This window comes from Oncorhynchus clarkii, chromosome 12 (assembly GCF_045791955.1).
Source record: "Oncorhynchus clarkii lewisi isolate Uvic-CL-2024 chromosome 12, UVic_Ocla_1.0, whole genome shotgun sequence".
NCBI lineage: Eukaryota > Metazoa > Chordata > Actinopteri > Salmoniformes > Salmonidae > Oncorhynchus > Oncorhynchus clarkii.
The window spans coordinates 43,227,249-43,251,184 of record NC_092158.1 but is presented as its reverse complement, the minus strand read 5'-3'; the positions used below and the strand labels follow the sequence as shown (position 1 = coordinate 43,251,184).

General features: G+C 42.9%; 1 protein-coding gene across 1 annotated transcript in view; it reads right to left on the bottom strand.

Annotated features, from left to right (window-relative positions):
- The window catches only part of LOC139423215 (roundabout homolog 3-like), a 104,982-nt gene extending 99,094 nt beyond the window's left edge, over positions 1-5,888 (bottom strand). The window contains exon 1 of the mRNA XM_071174971.1: positions 5,856-5,888. The gene's annotated coding sequence lies outside the window, so the exon portion shown is untranslated. The remainder of the gene's footprint in view (positions 1-5,855) is intronic.
- Positions 5,889-23,936: the final 18,048 nt, after the last annotated feature.

Here is a 23,936-nt window from a genome sequence, read left to right as displayed (position 1 = left end):
TTACTGAGGTGGTCTAATCTGTGTGGCCAGCTAATAGAGACATTGTCTGCCCTGGAAGAGGATTACTTTAATCTAGTAATGGTCTGCTTTGGCCTATGTTAGGGGAGCATGGGGCCATGAGGACCCCCTTTGTCCAGTGGGGCAGTTGCCCCCATTCTCCCTAATTCCCCCCACTGCCCTCTCTGCTTTGTCTACTGTACTCAAGCCATCTGGAGAAAAAACAAAAGCAAAAAAAGCTGCTCCACCACAACAGTAGTCTTCTCACAATCATCAAGGATATGAGAATTGAGAATACTAGTCAAAGTCTGATAAGTAATTTAAAATGAAGTTTCAAAAGGTGCTTAAGAGAGGAGGAATCCCAAGCAATATATTTAAGAGCGTTTCATGGCTTTAAAATAAAAAATAAATAAAAAATACATCACCGCCTGGGGAAATGGCGTAAAAGAAGTGTAGGGGGACAATGGTTCAGTCGATGTGATGTTTATGTGAGAATGCAGCCCGGAGGCATTGTCGTTGAACAAAGAGTTGATGAGATGCCAAACATATAAAGGTCTCAGCCATTTGCAAAAAGCTGTATGACAATAGCATTGCCATAAAATGTGCATAAACAAAACATAAAATGCTTAATTGAACTAAATTATTTTATTTATTTATTAAGTCACCCTTAAATCTTTTCAGAAAATGTGACATCCCACCATGTTTCCCAAAGCCAAAATGGTAGATCTAGTATTTTCGTAGTACCGTATCCAGAAGAGAAACTTGATATTGTTGTGCCTTTACTGTCAAATCTATTCAATTCAATTGGTTATCTCAAGTTGGAAGGCGTGCAAAAAGATCAAATGCGTCATGCAGATTTACTCAAAGAATGTGTGTGGGCTCGGAAGCTTTCTTGGTGCCCACCATTCAATGAGGGACAGCTTGCCAAATCCCATACACTTCTATATCCGCCTTCCCTCAGGAGCCAACGCAGGGTTAAACTAGTTCTGAACATAGTCTGTAGAATGACTCACGCACACACAACAGCAGAGAGACATGACAGAAATGCAGAATCTGGACTGGGACTGGGCAGTGAGCAAGAGTGCAAGCTACAGATATAGGATCTTAATTTGAGCCAGTTTGCTATAGCAGAAAAATAATCCTGCAGCACAGGAAATGGGAATTATTATTATGTGGATTATAATTAATATAATGTTTTTGTAGGGATTGATCCATTTTTCATTGGGGCCAATAAATAATTTTTAAGTGTAAATTAGAAACTTTAAACCTTGACTACACTACAGTTTGCATCTCCTGCCATGCAGGAAAATTCCTGCAACAACAGGATGATGAAATTAAGATACGACATCTGTATATTGGGTGCCCACGTTGGTGGTAAGAAACAGGTCGGTTTTCAATAATTGTATGTATGTGTGCTTATTCACTCCATTATTGGTAAATAGCAGTTTCTTTCTCCCAGACAGGCCAACGGCCACATCGGGGGATTTGGAATAGACGTTTACGCAAACACAGCCAGGCCAGTGACAATGCCAGACACCGCACCGTTCTAGGATCTAGAAGAATATGACAACCAATTACACTGTTGGGTCATTGACACCTTTGTACACTACTGAAATGTTTTATTATTTACAATGGTGGCCTACCCCGGCCAAACCCGGACGATGCTGGGCCAATTGTGCGCCCGCCCTATGGGACTCCCAATCACGGCCGGATGTGATACAGCATGGATTCAAACCAGAGACTGTAATGATGCCTCTTGCACTGAGATGCAGTGCCTTAGACCACTGCGCCACTCGGGAGCCCTAAATTGAGGTACATGTCATCACATTTGTGTATTGGATAGAGATTAAATAGGAGGCTGTTTATGTGTGTTCCTACAGGTGTAGGATCTTCATTTGATCACTCTCTGCAGGCGAACGTTCCTGTAATGCAGGAAATTAAAAGCTAGTAGTATATTTAAAAAAGCTTCTGAAGTTTGTAATTTCCACTTTGAAATTTCAGATTGATATTTCCTTTTGAAAAATGGATCAACCCCTACAAAAATTCACATTTCCTGTTGCTGCAGGATTATTTTCCTGCTTTAGCAAACTGGATCAAATTAAGATTCTACATCTGTATGCTATTCAATTCCCCTGGGTGATGCCAACTTCCTTAGTTCGCTGTATAAGTTATGCTAGACTCTCCTGACTTTGTGCATCATGTAGTTGTTGTTGGTTGCAGCTGAGACAGACTGGCAGGCTAGTCATCTCTGACACTTCAGTCTCATCTCGGAAACGATCAAGACCACTGCGTCAGTGGATGAGCATCCTGCTGTCTCAGTCCAGTCATGACATATGGGCACCTTCTGGGCAGCGTGATGGCTTCCAATGAACACTTGGCCCAGGAACAGATGGCAAAGGTGTACTTTCTACTGACCCTCTGCCCACCGCAGTGCCCAGTTCTCATCAAATGTGCTGAGCGCTGTTAACCCTGTGCCCATTAATGTGCCTTGCACATGAAGACTCCCAAACAACTCCCTCTAGCATGGCACAGAAAGGGGGGGATGTGGAGTTCAACTACACCCGTTTCCCCCACGTCAACAAACTCCAAACCAGATGGATCTGTGACAAATCCATTTAGATCCAGTCGAATGACTTAAGCTCTTCTCTGACCTTTCCAACTCTGGAGCGGTGGTCATCTTAAGGTGAATTTCAGCTCAGCGAATTCATTAAAAAAAACATATTGTAGAAATCAATAGAGAGTTTAAACGTCTGTTTGCTCGGTCATTTGCGGAGGGTCAAACGCAGCTAAATCCCCTTGAAATGTGCTTTTAATACAACAGCATACGGTATTGTCCTATCGTTAGGCAAAGGCCACATTGAACGCCCAAAGTGTAATGCGTCTGTCAATGAAAAGTTCCCAGAGTCAATTAAGCGAAAAGTTGACTTTGAAACGGCCTCTCGGCTGGCAGGCAGGGGGCTCCTGGGGAAGAGGACAACACAACAAAATAAATGGAATAATAAAGCAGCCGTCAGTAGAACTATAAACAGCACCATATTCACCGAGCCTGACCCCACACGAGTTCCCTTGGGGACAAGAATGGGAGTTGATCTATTTTCGCAACTGCAACTCATTTCCAAACAACAGGCTTCTGAGATAACCAAACAAATCGAAGGAATTCTGTAATCACAGTATAACCCGGTTACAGGACTCCGATTCAACGCGTAATAATCGACCTCGCACATCTAGGAAATACATCTTGCCTAATACTCCTACACTTGCCTAACAGTTTGGGAACTAACAGAATCTGACAGACGGTCGAGGTCAGTAGGAGGGTCTGGTGCATTTAACAGTGTGGTGTTATAGCCCGCGCAGATAGTGATCTGTATCCATGAGAGATGATGGAGCTTGATTAGTCACAATGGTCGGAGTGGGATTTTATCGTTCTATTGTAAACCTGGATGCTTCTTCTGTAACCCAGGACACACAATGGCCCTGCAGATGCCCCAGCATTCATTAGCATGGGGGCAGGGGTAGTATGTGTGTGGTGGGGGGGGACAGTTCCTCACACCACCTGTTGTCATGTCCTCTTGACCCCCATCCTCTCCAGACACACACACACACACACCACTGGCCACAGGCCACCAGCACGGGCCTCAGTCTCATTAGCCCCAGTCTGGTCTTATTAATTCATGATCCTCTGAGGAGGACAGGTTTGGCCGGTGGGCCCAGCTCAATGACCACCAGACGGAAGGGGGACCAGAGGGACCAGCCAGAGGGTCCTGGCCTCCCCTTGGCCATCTGACCCCTCCTTTTGTGTTTAGCCCCCCTGGACATAGTCCTGTCCTCTGCCCTTCCCTCAGCCCCCACGAGCCTGGCAGCAGGCACATTGATTCCATTAGTTAAGCCTGGACACACAGGAGGGCTCAAACAGTCTAAACTCAAAAAACAGACCGATCCAGAGAGATCAACTCCTAGACTAACCAACTCAGAGACTAATTAAGAGACAGAGCAACTCAGAAACAGACTAGCTCAGAGAGATCTACTCCTGAAGGGCTTCAAAGAGAGAGAAGACCATATCTTCTAGCACAGTACCAGTGGGCACTTTAAGTGGAAACACATTGGCACACAAAGGCATTTGACATAGCTGATCCCTGGAGACCAGACACTTGGAGAACTACCTCAGGTAGTTGACTTTCAGACTGGCAAAGCCAGTTGTAACCGAAAAGTTTTATCGAAACGGATGCTTTCACGATCAGAGTGAAAGAAAACAGGCAATTGCCACTCGTCCAATTACGAGTAAAAAAAAAAAAAAGATTTCTCAAAGATCTCTTGAAGAGGGGTTCAGGCAACAGAGAAAATGCATCAACGGATACAAATTGCTTTGGAACCACTGATTGGTACACCTGGCAAGAAAATATGTCATAATCTGCTGAACTCTACAGGCCGGGGCCTGTATTTCTGCTCTTAGCTGGACGTGAGGTTGGAAATTGCTCAGTGTGGAGCGTGAAGCAGTTATGGAGCACCATTTCCCATATTGGCCCTGACCCATCGGATTAATAACAGAGGGCAGCCAGCCTGGAGCTGCCTGAGGAGAGCGTGCCCTGTAGCAGCTTGGCCATTTGAAGAGGGGAGGAGGGCAACTCAGACACCCTTATCTGCCAAGTAACCCCCTTCCTAATCCCTTAAAACCTCCAAATACATTTTCTGGAGGAGCGGTGTGTGTGTGTGTGTGTGTGTGTGTGTGTGCGTGTGCATGCACATCTTACTTCCGGAGCATTGGCCCCAGGGCTGTCTCATGGTTGGGGTCGCCCAGAGAGGAACCACTCTCCTCTGAGATGGTTGGGAGTTTTAGGGTGAGCGATATTGGCCAGGGCTAAGCTCCATAAAAGGAGGGTTGAAAGCATTTGACTTTCACTGCTCCCTCAGTAAAAACGCAGTTTCTGTGTTTTGAGGGACAGTCTGTCATGGGGCAAAGACGGCCTTCACAATAATTGAATTCTAACAAATATGTTTACATTGCTGTTTACTGGGGCTCTCCATTCCTGTTCCTGGAGAGCTAGCCTTCTGTTAGTTTTCGCTCCAACCCCAGTTGTAACTAACCTGATTCAGCTTAGTAACCAGCTAATTATTAGAATCAGATTGCTAGATTGGGGTTGGAGTGAAAAGGTCCTGGACAGTAGCTCTCCAGAACAGAGTTGAAGAGCCCTGCTGTATACAAACAGTTTGTCGGATAAGAAAGAGGAGCAAATGGCAGCTCTTGAAAAAGGAATGGGGTAACTGTAGCCTACCAGGCTTCATTCTAAAGCACTGAAAACCAGGCAACCAATACAAACCAAGAAACTATCCTCAACTCATATCAGGGAAAACTATTCATAAAACAGCAACAACAAAAAATACTGAAATACGCAAATTACCCGTTGTGTTATCAAACGGAATTACATAATGAAATCCTAATGCAATAGCGCATCGGCTAATCTAATAGTGAAATCAAATTGGCCGTCCACGTTTTATTTGAGCAGAGCAGATTGCAGCAGTGCCCTGTTGTGAAAATCTGCCATTCTCACAGGGTTTTCTATAGTGTGTGGTGTGTGTGGTGTGTGTGTGTGTGTGTGTGTGTGTGCGCATGCTTGTGTCTGGGTGGCGCAAATGTGTGTGTGTGTGTCATGATTTCAGGAGCTAACATCTGTTACCTGGAAACAGCCACTTGTTGGCTGTTCTATCTTCACTTTCCAGTGACAGTTGTTACATTTTGCTTGTGCTAAGGATTGCCTCTCCTCTCTGTCAATGCTATGCAGTGCTATACTTTATCAATTTCTGCCAACTTGGCTCAAACACACCTCTCTATCCCCAAAAGCCAAAATGGCCAAGGCACTTACTTGCCACTTCCAGTGACGCGTTGCGACTGACGGCCTCGCCTAGGTAGTTGCGTGCCACGCACACATAGACCCCCTCGTCGGGTTTGCTCCGTCGACCATGGACGATACGCAGGAAGAACAGGGAGCCGCTGGGCAGCAGCATACGGTGGGAGCGCGGGTCTTCCCTGTCCGTCTCCACTCGTTCGCCATCTTTGTACCACTCCACCATGGGGCTAGGACGCCCCTCTGCCTTGCAGTTGAGGGTGGCCGGCTCGCCCTTGGACACGATCAGGTCAGAGGGGTGCTCCACGATTCGTGGAGGGGCATCCTCCAACCTGGGTCGGGATCCTGGAATAGAGAGAGGGGGTAAAGAATTAAGTGTACTCTGTTGTAGAGGTCTTGACGGTTTCAACAGACCCAAAATTCCGAGATCTGACCCGGGTCCTAAATTCAGACTTTTGTCTTGGATCTGGGTTGGGGTCTGATATAATTGGGTCTTGGATATGTGCAATTAAAATTGATTTACCGACTGAACCCAATTGGACCTGTCCTCTGTTAATTTAGTGTTAGTAGGATGAGAACTGAGCAATTACAATTCAATAAAACGTATAGCTTATGTCCAGGTGAAACTGGTTCTGGCTGCTCACCTCACATGCACCTGCTGCTGAGGAGAGAGAGAAGAGAGAGAGTAAAAGGAGCCCTGGCCTAGGCTACTGTTGATTGCGATCATGGAGTAGTTTTTCATTGAAGTAAAACGAAAGTTAGAGGAGAAAGAGTATAGTGAAAAGTATCTGACAAGGGTAATGTCTTTGGGGACAAATGTTTATATTGTAGTGGACAAAGAGGAGAAAAACATTGCCACGGCCAAATGGACTATGTGCAACTCGCTATTCAGGGTTGATGCAATTTTCTACCTTTTCATTTATTTATTTTCGTATTTATTATCAATTGTTTAGTAATTATTATCATCATTGTAAATTATTATTATAATTATTATTATTGTAGGCCTATGTAATAATGTAAAACAGTTATTTAAATATCCTATGCCAAAAGTGTTTTGTTTCATTTTGTTGAGACATTTCATTGACTAAATTCAGTTCTGCCGTTTAGTTTAAGGTTAAAAGTAGGCCTGTTGTAATATAAATAGTGTTAGCCTATTGCTGTCATTGGTTGGGTAGGCCTACAGTAGATAATCATCTTTGTTGGTAATAGCTGCAATATAGGCCTAGACTGTTCAAAACTTTTTTTAAAGGTTTCATTGAGCCATTTTTATTGGCCAAATGAAGTTCCAGCTGGAATGTTGTGTTGCCGCAATATAATACAATTACCGGAAGGCCTACTATGCTACTCACAATCAAACCATGAAAAGGAAAAACCAAAGAGGGCAAGATGCAAAACTTAATTTAATGCTGCAATATAATAACCTGATGGCATTTTCCCTATAACAATGACTTGACTTGATTTTGATTTTGATATTACCCTAAAAGTTAAGCAACTTTAATGAAGGTTTGGTGTGGTATGGCTATTATTAGGCTTAGCTACTGCAGGCCTATGAAGGCAGTGCAAACTGGCTGAGGAGTATTTTTCTCTGCTCTGCTGAAGGGTATTTTTCTGCACTCATACTGGAGTAATAAAGGTCTTGTGAAATGTACATTATTTGGGGGATTTATCAGGGGGTGCACCCTAAGCTCCCCTGAGAATTCAGACCCCTTGACTTTTTCCACATCTTTTTACGTCACAGCCTTATTTTAAAAATGATTAAATATTTTTCCCCCTCATCAATCTACACACAATACCCCATAATGACAAAGCAAAAACAGGTTTTTTAGACATTTTTGCAGATCTATTAGGAAAAACCCCTGAAATATTACATTTACGTAAGTATTCAGACCCTTTACTCAGTACTTTGTTGAAGCACCTTTGGCAGTGATTACAGCCTCAAGTCTTCTTGGGTACGACACTACAAGCTTGGCCCACCTGTATTTGGGGAGTTGAATTTCGATCAGGTTCAAGTCCAGCTTTGGTTGGGCCACTCAAGGACATTCAGAGACTTGTCCCGATGCCACTCCTGCATAGTCTTGGCTGTGTGCTTAGTGTAGTTGTCCTGTTGGATGGTGAACCTTTGCCCCAGTCTGAGGTCCTGAGCGCTCTGAAGCAGGTTTTCAACAAAGATCTCTCTGTACTTTGCTCTGTTCATCTTTCCCTCATTCCTAACCAGCAGTCCCTGCCACTGAAAATCATCATGGTGCCACCAGCATGCTTCACTGTAGAGATGGTGCCAGGTTTCCTCCAGACGCGACGCTTGGCATTCAGGCCAAAGAGTTCAATCTTGGTGTCATCAGACCAGAGAATCTTGTTTCTCATGTCTGAGAGTCCTTTAGGTGCCTTTTGGCAAACTCCAAGCGGGCTGTCATGTGCCTTTTACTGTGGAGTGGCTTATGTCTGGCCTGATTGATGGAGTGTTACAGAGATGGTTGTCCTTCTGGAAGGTTCTCCACAGAGGAATACTGGAGCTCTGTCAGAGTGACCATCGGGTTCTTGGTCACCTGCCTGACCATGCCCCCCCCCCCTGCCGATTGCTCAGTTTGGCTGTGCGGCTAGCTCTAGGAAGAGTATTGGTGGTTCCAAACTTCTTCCATTTAAGAATGATGGAGGCCACTGTGTTCTTGGGGACCTTCAATGCTGCAGAAAGGTTTTGGTACCTTTCCCCAGATCTGTGCCTCGACACAATCCTGTTGCTTGTTTATTGGTGGCGCTGGCAAAGCCCAGTTGGAGGTTTCTTTCTCTCTCTATTTCTACTTCGGATTTGGGTCTGTTTTCCACTGGACCTTTCGAAACGGGTCTCACTGTCCTCGGATCCATTTGGAATGGGTCTCGTTTAAAAAACATACATATTTATGCAGGTAGGAAAGCCACGGATCCATTTCGGAACGGATCCAACTTTTTGGACCGGCGAAGACCTCTACTCTGTTGTATGACTTGACTTGATTCATTTTAGCCCCTAGTGGAGGGATAGGGGGTTAAGTATTACTGTAATAGAGAATGTTGTCAGTAACTTGGCTAAAGCGGGAGAGGGGAAACAGCTCCTTGAGCGTGCACTCGCCTACAGGGGAGGTTGGGAGAGGGTTGGTGCTAATCACAATGTGGTAAAAGGAGAGGGTTCATTTCCCTCTGAGCTCCACCAAGCCCTCGAACATGGCCTCTTTTTACAGTAGAGACACTCCACACAAGGGCTGAGTGGGCGGCACACAACAGAATAAACAAGTCAACAACCCACACATTCAATTTTTGCTCCCCTAACAGTCGACACTCAAACACGTCAACAACACGTGAAAAACACATTTTCATCATTCAAACTGTCAGTTCTGAGAAAACGAAGACAAGTTGAGTAATGTTCTCCACACGTGTCACTATTCTGCATTCATATCAACTTGATGGCTGAGAAATTACATGCTCTAAATTCAACTATCAAACAAAATGCATCTCCGGCTCAGAGGGGAGACGCATGAAACGTATCAATAAATTAAAGTGTCCCGGGTTTTTAGAAATTCACAGAAAGGAATGTGGGGGGACTGCCGATGGTTTTGTTTTGCATAAGAGAGAGAGTGAGAGAGAGAGAGGCACAGAGAGAGTGAGAGAGAGATATACAGAGACAGAGAGAGAGACAGAGAGATATACAGAGACAGAGAGAGAGACAGAGAGATATACAGAGACAGAGAGATATACAGAGACAGAGAGATATACAGACAGAGAGAGAGATATACAGAGACAGAGAGACAGAGAGATATACAGACAGAGAGAGAGATATACAGAGACAGAGAGACAGAGATATATACAGTGACAGAGAGACAGAGAGATATACAGAAACAGAGAGATATACAGAGACAGAGAGACAGAGAGATATACAGAGACAGAGAGACAGAGAGATATACAGAGACAGAGAGACAGAGAGATATACAGAGACAGAGACACAGAGAGATATACAGAAACAGAGAGACAGAGAGATATACAGAGACAGAGAGACAGAGAGATATACAGAGACAGAGAGACAGAGAGATATACAGAGACAGAGAGATATACAGAGACAGAGAGACAGAGAGACAGACAGACAGACAGACAGACAGACAGACAGACAGACAAAAGGTCATTCCATGCAGCAGGTTTTGTTGCTGGAGTGCTTTGAAATTGCTTCCCTCTCTTTCTCCCAATTTGATTGACAGTGTGTTGGCGAGACAATTATGGATGAATAACAACAACGGCGCAAAGACTAGCACTGTTGGGCGAGAAGGAATTTTCCACAGAGAGTCCTTTTAGGGATGACACAGGGAGATGACACATATCTCTCCCGATATTTGTCTGAATAATTACTGAGATGCACCGATGCCAATTATTACGGTTTTGATGACTTTGTTGTTGTTTTTTATTTCACCACAGTTAGGGACGCCAAAAGTTTTTTTTTGTCGGCAAACCAAGATGGAAGATGAGGCTCTCAAGAGTTCTCCACAGGGCCAGGTGTGAAAATGTGGGTTCCAACCGTGTTTGATAACAACTGATAAGAGGGCGGCTTAATATCCACTGGGCAAATGCCTTTCCCTCCACGGTCGAATACTCCAGGGTTATAGGATTAACAAGTCAAAGGTAGAAGGCATTTAGTTGATGGAGGAGATACAGACTATTGTATTGGGTGATGGACCCTCACTCAAACCAATTATCTTCTTATAGAAGGAACGTGTGGACTCTTGATGTAAAGGAAATGGTGGTAGATGGACTTTTGAAGGAATTTCGAGTCAGATGTAAAACATCCATTTTCATGCGATAGCTTGACCTGCAGTGTGTGACTAACATCTCAGTGTATCATGGGCCTTTGTCATACAGAATGATAGGCCTTTCAAAGCAAACTCTCGAACTGGCTGCTTAATGCTTGCATACTGCCTCCGTCATTTATTTTGTATTGAATCTTTTTTTTAAATAGGCAAGTCAGTTAATTAAGAACAAATTCTTATTTACAATGACGGCCTACCAAAAGGCAAAAGGCCTCCTGCGAGGACGGGGGCCTGGCATTAAAAATAAAAATAAAATATGACAAAACACGCAAGAGAAGATGAGAGACACCACGACACTACATAAAGAGAGACCTAAGACAACAACATAGCATGGCAGCAACACATGACAACACAGCACAACATGGTAGCAGCACAAAACATGGTACAATCATTATAGGGCACAGACAACAGCACAAAGGGCAAGAAGTTAGAGACAACAATACATCACACAAAGCAGCCACAACTGTCAGTAAGAGTGTCCATGATTGAGTCTTTGAATGAAGAGACGGAGATAAAACTGTCCAGTTTGAGTGTTTGTTGCAGCTCGTTCCAGTCGCCAGCTGCAGTGATCTGAAAGGACGAGCGACCCAGGGATGTGTGTGCTATGGGGACCTTTAACAGAATGTGACTGGCAGAACGGGTGTTGTATGTGGATAATGAGGCCTGCAGTAGGTATCTCAGATAGGGGGAAGTGAGGCCTAACAGGGTTTTAAAAATAAGCTTCATCCAATGGGTCTTGTGACGGGTATACAGAGATGACCAGTTTAAAGAGTACAGAGTGCAGTGATGTGTCCTATAAGGACCATTGGTGGCAAATTGGATGGCTGAATGGTCAAGAACATCTAGCCGCTGGAGAGCACCCTTACCTGCCGATCTATAAATTATGTTTCCGTAATCTAGCATTGGTAGGATTGTCATGTGAATCAGGGTTAGTTTGGCAGCTGGGATGAAAGAGGAGCGATTACGATAGAGGAAACCTAGTCTAGATTTAACCTTAGCCTGCAACTATGATATGTGCTGAGAGAAGGACAGTGTACCGTCTAGCCATGCTCTCAAGTACTTGAAGTGACTACCTCAAGCTCTAAACCCTCAGAGGTAGTAATCACACAAATTATGTCAATTAGCCTGTCAGAAGCTTCTAAAGTCATGACTTAATTTTCTGGAATTTTCCAAGCTGTTTAAAGGCACAGTCAATTTAGTGTATGTAAACTTCTGACACACTGGAAATAATCTGTCTGTAAACAATTGTTGGAAAAATTATTTGTGTCAAGCACAAAGTAGATGTCCTAACCGACTTGCCAAAACTATAGTTTCTTAAAAATACATTTGTGGAGTGGTTGAAAAACAAAGTTTTAAATGACTCCAACCTAAGTGTATGTAAACCTCCGACTTCAACTGTAGATGTTATGCAAAGGTTTTTAAAAGATAAGATACCATTGCCTGAGATTGAGGTAAATGTCATGTTTGGGTTTGCATAACTAGAAATTGAGAAAAATATTAGGCAAATGTTTAGAAATGCAAACGTCTAAAGGCCAAGAGATGAAGCTCAATGTTATTAAAGAGAGGTGTTCAAATGGCAAGATGACCTCAACATTGAATGACTTCTCCAATTACAACTTGAAAAATTGGGAGAGGACCGTAGACAATCAGAAAATAGGCCTATACTTGACTGACCGGAGAGAGAGTAACTGCCATACCTAGGCTTTCTATGGACTTATTACCACCTGGCTGTGGTTTACAGGCACAAGAGAGCATCGGCTTCGAAGCTTAATGTGAGCTCATGAAACCATGGAGCTGAGCTTCTCAGCCTTTTATTAGATAGGAATGACAGTGTCTGTAAAAAAGCTGTTGAATGCCAGTCCAAATTCCACAAACCTGAACATGTAAATAGGGGGCAGCTCAAGACACAAGAGTGTGGTTGTGTTGTGTTGACACTGTAATGTCTCTTCTCCAAAGGCACACACATGTCTATAGTTACTGGGTATCCTAAATGAACCTGAGCAGAAACATTTGGGAATTGAATGTACTGTAAGACAGTGATGAGCAGTTTTGTCTTTAACGGATACCAGGATTATTATATTTACATTTGAGTCATTTAGCAGATGCTCTTATCCAGAGCGGGCATTCAACTTCAGATAGCTAGGTGGGACAACCACATATCACAGGCATAGAAAGTAGATTTTTCCTCAATAACCTAGCTGTCAGTAGAGTCAGAGCTAGAAGGGGTGGGGATGGTAAAGTGCGAGTGCTGGTTGTGTTTTTAAAGGTGAGGAGGAGGATTATTTAATATATTGTTTGAAGAGGTAGGGTTTCAGATGTTTTTGGTAGATGGGCAGGGACTCTGCTGTCCTAGTTTCAGGGAGAAGCTGGTTCCACCATTGGGGTGCCAGGACAGAGAAGAGCTTGGACTGGGCTGAGCGGGAGCTGCCCTCTCGTAGGGGTGGGAGGGTCAAGAGATCTGAGGTGGCAGAACGGAGTGCTTGGGTTGGGGTGTAGGGTTTGAGCATAGCCTGTAGGTAGGGAAGGCAGTTCCTCTTGCTGTTCCGTAGGTAAGCACCATGGTCTTGTAGTGGATGCGAGCTTTGACTGGAAGCCAGTGGAGTGTGTTGAGGAGCGGGGTGACAAGGGAGAACTTGGGAAGGTTGAAAACCAGGCGGGCTGCTGCATTATGGATAAGTTGCATGGGCTTGATGGCACAAGCGGGGAGCACAGCCAACAGCGAGTTGCAGTAGTGCAGACAGGAGAGGACATGTGCCTGGATTAGGACCTGCGCCACTAACTGTGTGAAGTAGGGTCGTACTCTACGGATGTTGTAGAGCATGAACCTACAGGAGTGGGTCACTGCTTTGATATTTGCAGGGAACGACAGGGTGTTGTCCAGGGTCACACCAAGGTTCTTTGCACTCTGGGAGGGTGACACTGTGGAGATGTCAACCGTGATGGGGTGGTCTTTGAGTGTATAAAGGAACAGATGTTTATCAAATCATTCCAAAGTCTGCTCTGATATCACACTATGGTTGCTGCAAACCCTAAAAAATAATATACAAATAGCCTCATGAGTAGATGCTATACAACATGGTCATGCCCACTAAGAATCCACAGCAAGCTGTAGTGACTGATTAGACGCAAAGGATGAGAGTGAATTTGAGTCTTACATGCTTGTCGAGTCAGCCTTAAAATGACAGGGACAAACGCTAAGCTAAGCACAAAATGACCCCGATGGGGCACGATCAGCATCAGGGTGAGCCCAAAACATCAGGACTGTGTCAATGTTATTAGAGTGAGAGTGTGCTAATACACACCCAGCAAACTAAAATCAGTTATGTAAAGGTTCCCAGAACATTTGATAGGCTGCGGCAAATGTTCTCATAACACAAAAACTGTCCAGTGTTCCTAGAACGCATTTCATCTGTTCTTTAAAGGTTCCCTGAATGTTTCATTAGGTTGTGGGAACAGTCTGGTGAGAACATTGTGGGGACATCAGAAAAGAAATGTTGTCAAAACACAAAAAAACTGTCCAGTTGTGCGGATGATGCTACAATGTTTATTTTAGGGTGCAAAAAAAACATCTGCCTGATGTTGCAAGAACATTCCCAGAACAGCCTTTCCGAGTTCGTTAAAGGTTCACAGAACATGTAATTAGGTTGTGGGAACAGTGTGGGTACATTACAAGAGATAGTTTCCCAAAACACAAAATATGCTCAGTTGTGATGGCATCCATTCAATGAATGGAGGTGCTCAGAAAAATACAAGAACATATTCCTGATTGGTCAACCTGCCATAGCTTATTGAAAAAAAAGACAATGAAAGAGAGTTTCCCTGGTGGCACAGAGGATGAAAGACCTAGCTTGGGAACCAACAACTTGTCAACTTATGAAGTTAAAAAGAAGATGTTTGTATGATTAAATGCTGTTAAAATGTCATATGAATGAAAATATGCCGTGTCTCTCTATATCCCTTACAACACACTCCTCAAATGCAATTTTCCGTTAAATCTGGAGAGAAACATAATGGGAATGTATTCTAATTGGCATGCTGAGAATGTTTTGGAAAAACTTAAATAGAACATGTTTTTGAAATGTTCTGTGCGCCTCCATCCGTTGTATGAACGTCATCACAACTGAGCGTGTTTTGGGAACCTAGCTCTTGTAATGTACCCACTCTGTTCCCACAACCTAATGAAACATTCTCGGAACCATTAAAGAACAGCCAAAATGTGTTACAGGAACATTCTTGCAACGTCAGGCAAATGTTTTATATAAAAACACAAACTTTTGGGGGAATGTTCTGTGCTGGTTGTTACAGATGTTGTGCACAACATTTTTGTGAATGTTAAAACATTCCAAGGATATTTCATCTAAAAAAAAAGAAGAAAAAAAAAAGATTTATCATCCTAATGTTAGATAAAACCCTAACTAGAACTTAATGGGAATCTTAGCTAATGTTCTGGGAATATTCCCAGTTTGCTGGACAGTCGGAAACAGCGTGACTTCATCCCAAATCTCTTAGACTTAGACCTCTTTAAGCTGGGGAGTTGATCTAAGCCTAAGAGAATACTGCGGCGTTGTCTTGCATGGGAGAGTGGGAGAGAGGGAGGGAACATAGTCTTGATCAGATTTCAAATGTCATTCTATAATGGAGAATGAAAAACTGCTGAGGCATCTCGCGTTCCTCATCTTCAGGTTAACAAGTGGGTTGGTCTGACCTTGTCGTCTGAAACAAGAGAGTGTGCCAGCATCCAGAGTGGATTCTATCTCCCTGCCAACTCCCTCCACTATGTATTTCATCATGTCTGTCCGAGTGGGCTTTTAGCAGCTAAACAGATTGATCTACTTCTCTGGGGAAGAAAACTTAATCTGCACATCACCCAACTCCCCAAATCACTTAAGTACTCACTTGTCCGACATTCTGATGAAAGATAGGCCTAGAGGGAAAAGTAATTTGCATGTAAGGTCACAGGGCTAACGTTGTTCGAGATATAAAAAGAGAGGCTAGCAATTTAGCGCAACCTCCCACAAATGGCACAAAGATCATATTCAACCTTGTCTTGATGTATTCTAAGGAGTCAACTCAAAAGAAGTCATGTCATTCAAATATGGCCAAACACTATAGGCCTATAACACCATAAAAAATATGTTTTACTATTATCTATGCTTTTACTCAGCCCGATTTGTATGTACCTGTATATAATCCTGATAACCGTATGTACCTCTATGATTTATGACTATTTACTGTTCGCAAAGTTGCCTTTTGTATCACACGGTTTTGAATTGTTTCCACAGCCACCATGCGTCATGGTCATGTGAGGTGTATTCTGGGTATATATTTTTGGATGTGGCACTCAGGGCGTTTGACTTGACAAAGATCCATGTTGGATTGAAACATTGTCCTACAAAGGTGGTAAATTGGGAGCATATACAGTCTGCAGGCCTCTATTCTTTTTCATGTGTCCTTTATTAGCCCAGCACCTACTATACATTTTTTTTTAAGGATGTGCGTATGACAAATAACTTTTCTAAAGACAATTTTTCCCCCCACACATTCACTTCAGGAGCAAAAAAAAATCTATCATGGCTTGACTTTGGAAAAAAGTTCCTTTTTAAATCTCCATGACAACAGGGTTGGCAATTTAATAATTGCCTTCTTCATTCAAGCACGTGCGAAAGCCTTGAGATCAACACCCTTTCGATCACCAACGTACAGAAGACTAATTGATACAGCTAACTTCCCAACCCTCCCCCACACAACTAATTTGTTTGCTAACCACCCCTCACACCTCCAAAGTAATCTTATATGGCAGTTATGACATGAGGTACTGTAAGGTATGTGAGAAGACTCTTGTTTTCGTCTCCCTGCCAGGCAAACCTGAGCACAAAACACTGATGACATCTTAGCTCAGTCGGAGTCAGCCGTGAAAAATGCCTTAAAATTCCACCGGAGGAACTTGAGAATAAATCAGGCTTGGGATACCTATCGGAACACAGCACCTCAAATCCTTAACACCCTGTGGGGCTAAAAAGAGAAGATTAATCCATGCATTGGCTTACCATTTGAAAACTCGGCTAAGCTAACCCCCTGCTTTCCACGCAACTCCCTTGAATAGAAATTCTGACTTCAAGTGTCCACAGCTGGAAGGAGCTTTTCACATAGGAATTCCAGTATGGCAGCTACTATAGATGTGAGCACTTTCTGAGAGCGTAGCCCTTTATACTTGTACATGTATATGGGTTAAAATTGCAGATTTGGGCACTAATAAGCACCTAAATTGGAACATAGTGGCTGTACAGTAACATGCTATATATGATGTCAGAGCCCTTATGAACTTGAGCACGGTGTGTGACAAGAAGTTGCCCCCATCCTTCTCTGTAATTGTTGTCTGAGGGAAATGCTGTAAATTAAGATGACATGTTGATAATTATAATAAATACCGTTTGATGCCATAGAAGAAAGCCAAACATCAGTGAGTCCAAATGTGCACTTTATATCTCCAAATCATAAAACTAATTTCATATGCAGTGTCAACGTTTAATGATCACTACGTTTGATGTACAGTTTCAAGATGACATGTCATCATACCCTGGGGTCGTTCTGAACAGAATGAGCCTATGTTTGTTTAATGTGAAGACAATTTGCCGCGGCACTCCCACCTGAATGCACTCCTGAATGTGACGCACCTTTCTATGCGCACCAGAATTACAATCTGTTTCTCTGAATTCCCATGTGAAAGCCTAAACACTGTAAGTTAACATTTTACAACTTAAGCTATTCATGTTGGCAATAGAACAAGCCTTCAAATCATGCCAACCTTACCCAGGTTGGGATTAATAATGGACCGTTTTTTAGATTGCGTAAACAACACCAGTAAATGTCTGCCGGCGGGGGATGCGGGGTTGTGTTCCAAACGAAACAACTACAAGTGTGCTTGCTGTAGTTCCTCAACCGCACAGCTAGGAGAGCTCAAAAAAGTACCTTGTAGTTGAATACTCTTCTTCGTGTCATACAAGTGCACTGAAATTGCTTAGGGACTGTGCACACTTTAGAGGTTTGTGGCCTCTTGGAGACACCATTTAGTCCTCCCACTCAAACCCTTTTATTTGTTTTGTCTTCTGTTGCAAATACCCCGCATTTTCCAGAAATAGCCTTGTCATGTTACTGAATGTATTCAGAGTATTTTCAGATTTCATTATCAAGAAACGCAGCAAAGAGTACAGTAAATGTCAAATTCACATAAAATGAACAGTGTAATGTTTGGATTCAGGGGAACTGTTGGTCTAACAATTTTCAGATCATCTCCAAACTGTTCCCTTTCAATTGCTACCATGGTTATGCATTTCATATTTCTTCTGTAAGAAACATTTCAATTTAGCCCTATCTATATAGGGTTAAAAAAGGTTATCGACCAGAGGGAGTAGGACTAGAGGAGAGGCATGAGGGGAAAGAGAAAGGGAAACTTTACATCTGCAATTATTTTTTACCAGACTGCCCTCCCCTCCCTCTAAACTGAATTTTGATGTTTTACAGCAGCCCCCCTCTCCCTCCTCCTCCTCTTCTCTTTCGCCTAAGCCTGGGAATTGATTTGTAAATGGCATTCATTTCCTGAAATTAAATTGGGAGTGGGAGTTGGGCGGGGAGTGAGTGTTTTCTCCCCAACCACCTACTCTTTGAGGTTGGGGATAACAAAAAAAGAGGCACTTGCATGAGAATAGAAACGGTGGGCTGTAAAGCCATAGCCTTCATAATTGAGCTTCTATTGAGCTTCTGTTGGATGCAAGGGACTAAATAGAGCTGGGTTAACTGCTCTGGTGTTTTCGTCTGCCTTCTCCCTCTCTCTGCCTTTGAGAGGGGACTAAGGATGGCGTAGGAAAAGTGACCAAACTTCCACAACACGTTAACTCCGAAAGATGATGCTGACTTCCAGGGGAGGGAGGTTCAGTGGCTAAAGCAGTTTACATGTTTTCTGGGCTAAATGTTTGAGCTGAAAATGAGACACCTTGCCATGGAGAGAGGGGCTTTCCCTCCGCCAACTGGAAAAGAAGGTTTAGGTTCATTTTCGTACTCTGAAAGTGTAGTTTCTCCACCAAGATGGTTGAGAGGCTTGAAGTCCATTAAACTTCGATTTACTTCAAAGTAAAGAACTCGCTCTGGGGGTCAACAGAGTCTTTATACTTGGATATTTTAATGTTTACCTTCAAATGTTCTACATTTTAAATTTCTCACCCAAAATGGATACCCCCAGTGGCAGTTCTAGCTTAAATGGCTGCCTGGCTGAACCTCAACTTCAGCCCCCCCCCCCCCCCCAAAAGCACCATTCTGCACAAACTGTAATTTTTATTCAGACATTTGGAACAACACAAATAAATAATCATAACATTAAAAACTTTATAAATAAAAAAAACATGTACAAAAATAAGACTCAAAAAGAAATAACAAAGGCAAATAGAAACTAATTTGTGTTGAGTTGGTACTCGGGCATCAATACATTACCCATCCCCCAACACTGTCAACCAAAAGTCAAGACTAAACCAATTCACCTTGGAGGTGTGCAGACTGGTTTTATATTATTCTTAACCATTTCGCACAAACCAGAAAACAATGCAACAATATGTCTGTGAAACTATATATTCACAGTATTATGAATGAATTGTGGTTTATTTGGTAGCATTTCAGAGTGTGACTGATGTGACTAATTGCATTAGTACTGTACAAAGTTAGAGGTGTGCTATATGATAGATTCCCCCGCTTCATTTTTTTTTGTGCGGGCATCCCGTGGGCGGCTGCCCATGTCGCCTATTCCTAAATCCGCCACTCTATACCCCATTTGTCTTGCCATTTCAGTTAGAAATGTCAATATCATGGTGAACGTATAGCCAACTTGACACTGATGTACAAACAACATTTTATCTAAAGAGTGTGCATCACAGAAGCAATTAGCATCGTAACTCTTATTTCTTTCAAGTGCTCCTTACTCTAGACTAAGACAACAGCAAACAATTGTAACTGGGTTGGTTATGTTTCCAAGTGCTACTGCAGAATTTGGTTTTCAATGTTTATATATTACTATTGGTTGGTTCAAGTCAGATGTCAATAAGGTGTAATGTCATTGGCTACGCTTGCAGTGTGCAAGTGGAATTCAGCAGGGGAGAACGTACCAGGGTTGGCTATGTTTCCACTTGGCACTGCAGATCTCCCCCTATCTGCAAGCGTAGCCAATGACATAACACCTTATTGACATCTGACTTGAACCAACCAATAGAAATAAATAAACATTGAATATATATTACTGCAGCAACAGGTGTAAACATAACCAACTCTGTTACACAAGCAAACACTCAAAAGTGTTTAAAAGCTTGAACTCAAAATACAGCAGCCCTGCACTCTCAAGCCAATCAAAAATACTCTAACCGCTGTCTGCTTGGTTTTGGTAGCTTCCAGCAATAACTATTGATTTTCCAAACAGGACTTTGGGGAGAGGCTTGAGAGAACACGAGCAACTCAGCACTTTCCCCTTCCAGCCAGACAATTGCTAGTCTACTACTACTGTCAGTGTTGTAAGTACTAACACTGTCAAGTGCATGTGAGAGAAAGGGAGAGGAGGGGGAGAATGAGAGCGGAATCAGAAGCGAGATACTGACATTGCATGTGCTGAGCTTTCCAGGGCTTGTCACTTTGCATGAACCTATCATGAAGGCTATTTTTACTGAGCGTGGAGGCAGGGGAGTAAAAGGGATCATGCTAATAAACTGTCTGTGAGTGCAACAGTGTAGTCCCCGCTTGGCAGTATGGTGAGACTGCATCCCAGAGTGTAACCCTGGTTTGGGGGTTCCACCGAGACCACATAGGGGAGCTGGCATCAGCTTCCTGTCCCACACAGTTGCAACCAGCGGTCTCTGCATTCTTCTGGATTAAAGACCACACTAGACATGAAGACACACACATACAGCTGTGCACACACCAACTGGCCCTAACTCATATCCTGTCTGACCCACAGACCCCACATATCACCACAGAAGACAAAATGGGCCCAATGTGAAAAACTTCCTGGATATTATCAGGGCAGATATTGAATGGTGTAGTAGGGGGTTGGTGGGAGGGTTATCAAATGTCTGGATACAAAGCTAGTTCCTACACCACTCTGGCATTCTCTAAGTCTTTTCTGCTATCCACAGCAATTCAAGGCAGGCTAACATCCCTATGCTCAGTCAGAGGCCGAGCCTTGATCTCTTTGTTCCTTGGATGCTTAGCGCCTGTGTAAAAAATATGAGAGCGAAGGGAACAACAAGGCAAAGAATACAACATAGTTTTAAACTCACTCAAAATTCACCTTAAGAGATTTCTACCTTAGAGTTTCTTCTAAACTGGCAATACTGTTTTATAAGGAATGTGTCCAAGTTTGAATGAAACAGTGCCTGCAAAAGTATTCATCCTCCTAGGCATTTTTCCTATTTTGTTGCATTACAACCTGTAATTGAAATAGATTTTTTTTTGGATTTCATGTAATGGACATACACAAAATAGTCCAAATTGGTGAAGAGAAATGAAAAATATAACACGTAACAAAAATAACACGTGCGTGTAAACCCTTCTTTTTACGCTGCTACTACTCTCTGTTTATCATATATGCATCGTCACTTTAACTATACATTCATGTACATACTACCTCAATTGGGCCGCCCAACTAGTGCTCCCGCACATTGGCTAACCGGGCTATCTGCATTGTGTCCCACCCACCACCCGCCAACCCCTCTTTTACGCTACTGCTACTCTCTGTTCATCATATATGCATAGTCACTTTAACCATTAACCGTACATACTACCTCAATCAGCCTGGCTAACCGGTGTCTGTATGTAGCCTCGCTACTTTTATACCCTCGCTACCTTTATAGCCTCACTAATGTATATAGCCTGTCTTTTTACTGTTGTTTTTATTTCTTTACTTACCTATTGTTCACCTAATACCTTTTTTTGCACTATTAGTTAAAGCCTGTAAGTAAGCATTTCACTGTAAGGTCTGCACCTGTTGTATTCAGCGGACGTGACAAATAAACTTTTATTTTATTTTATTTGCATATGTATTCACTCCTTTGCTATGAAGCCCATAAATAAGATCTGGTGCAACAAATTATCTTCAGAAGTGACATAATTAGTTACATTGCACACAGGTGAACTTTATTTAAGTGTCACATGATCGGTCACATGATATCAGTATATACACCTGTTCTGAAAGGCCCCAGAGTCTGCAACACCACTAAGCAAGGGGCACCATGAAGAACAAGAAGCTCTCCAAACAGATCAGGGACGAAGTTGTGAAGAAGTACAGATCAGGGTTGGGTTATAAAAAAAGATCAGAAACTTTGAACATCCTACAGAGCACCATTAAATCCATTTTTTTTTTAATTGAAAGAATATGGCAACACAACAAACCTGCCAAGAGAGGGCTGCCCACCAAAACCCACAGACCAGGAAAGGAGGGCATTAATCAGAGAGGCAACAAAGAGACCAAAGATAACCCTGAATGAGCTGCAAAGCTCCACAGCGGAGATTGGAGTAGCAGTCCATAGGACCACTTTAAGCCGTACATTTCACTGAGTTGGGCTTTACGGAAGAGTGGCCAGAAAAAAGCCATTGCTTAAAGAAAAAAATAAGAAAACACGTTTGGTGTTCGCCAAAGGGCATGTGGGAGACTCCCCAAACATATGGAAGAAGGTACTCTGGTCAGATGAGACTAAAATGTAGCTTTTTGGCCATCAAGGAAAATGCTATGTCTGGCGCAAACCCAACACCTCTCATCACCCTGAGAATACCATCCCCACAGTGTGATGCTGCCACCACCATGCTTCACTGTGGGGATGTTTTTCATCGCCAGGGACTGGGAAACTGGTCAGAATTGAAGGAATGATGGATGGCGCAAAATACAGGGATATTTTTGAAGGAAACCTGTTTCAGAGATGTGAAACTGGGACAGAGATTCACCTTCCAGGACAATGACAATGACTGTTAATTAAAGCAACACGAGTGGTTTAAGGGGAAACATTTAAATGTCTTGGAATGGCCTAGTCCTATGTTTTGTTCTTGTGTTTATATGTCTATGTTTTTGGCCTGGTATGGTTCCCAATCAGAGGCAGCTGTCAATCGTTGTCTCTGATTGAGAACCATACTTAGGTAGCCTGTTTTCCCACTTTTGTTTGTGAGTGGTTATTTTCCGTTTCAGTGTTTTCACCATACTGTGTCGGTTTTCCTTTATTCTCTTGTTCTTTTGTATTCAGTGTTCAGTTTATTAACGTTATCATGGACACGTACCACGCTGCATATTGGTCCAATCCTTCCTACTCCTCCTCAGAAGAGGAGGAAAACCATTACACTTCCCTTCTCGTCTGTATATACTTCTCACTACTTATCACATATTGCCTATTTGAGACTAATCTGACAGGAACTTTTCCTAATGATGGATGCCAAAGTCAAGGAATCGATGACAGCAGCTGCAAAATTTTCTCCTACTCTGACAAGGAATCAGTCACCTTGAGAAACCAAGGAAAGTCAATTATGAATGATCAAACAATAGCTTTGCTGAACCTTCGAAGTGCTCAAGTCTGCAAAGTATAAATGATCCCCCTGCCAATTTGTGGAATCCCTGCCAGATGCTTCAGGTGACAGCTAGACTTACAGGTGTGGGAGGGCGCACATTTTTATTACGCATCTCATTTTGGATGTTGACAGAACATTTGAAAAGTGGCTGCACTTTAGTGGATCCCCTACCTGAGCTGCTTCGAAGCTGCATGACAGACAGACACGTCCTTCGCCGAAAGAGACACTTTTTTAACAGATAAGATCGTCTGTTTGACCTACTGCTGCATCTTACGAAAACCAAGTCTGTTGTCAGGCAGACACTTGAAACACTTCAGTGGAGGGAAATACAGGCTACTGGTGGAGAGAGATTGATTGATAACTCCATTCTATCCCCAATTCCTCTTTACCATATGCTAGATTGTACGGCGTGGGGGATACACATTGTTTGTATAAACAAGGCAACTGAACATTTAGATAATTAAACTTAATTGATTTTCTATTTGTGCCATACTCATCTGACCTTGACCAGAAACTGCTGAGCAATTATAACTGTCCACTGAATAATATGCTGTGGATGCTATATAATGGGTACTACCACTACTACAGGTGATTGGTTTTGGCAAATAAGACTAGCTGGGAGTCTATTTCCAAATAGCTGTAGTAGTGAAGGACGGGAGAGTGGCAGTATGAGAAGTGGAGGTGAGGAAGTGTGTGT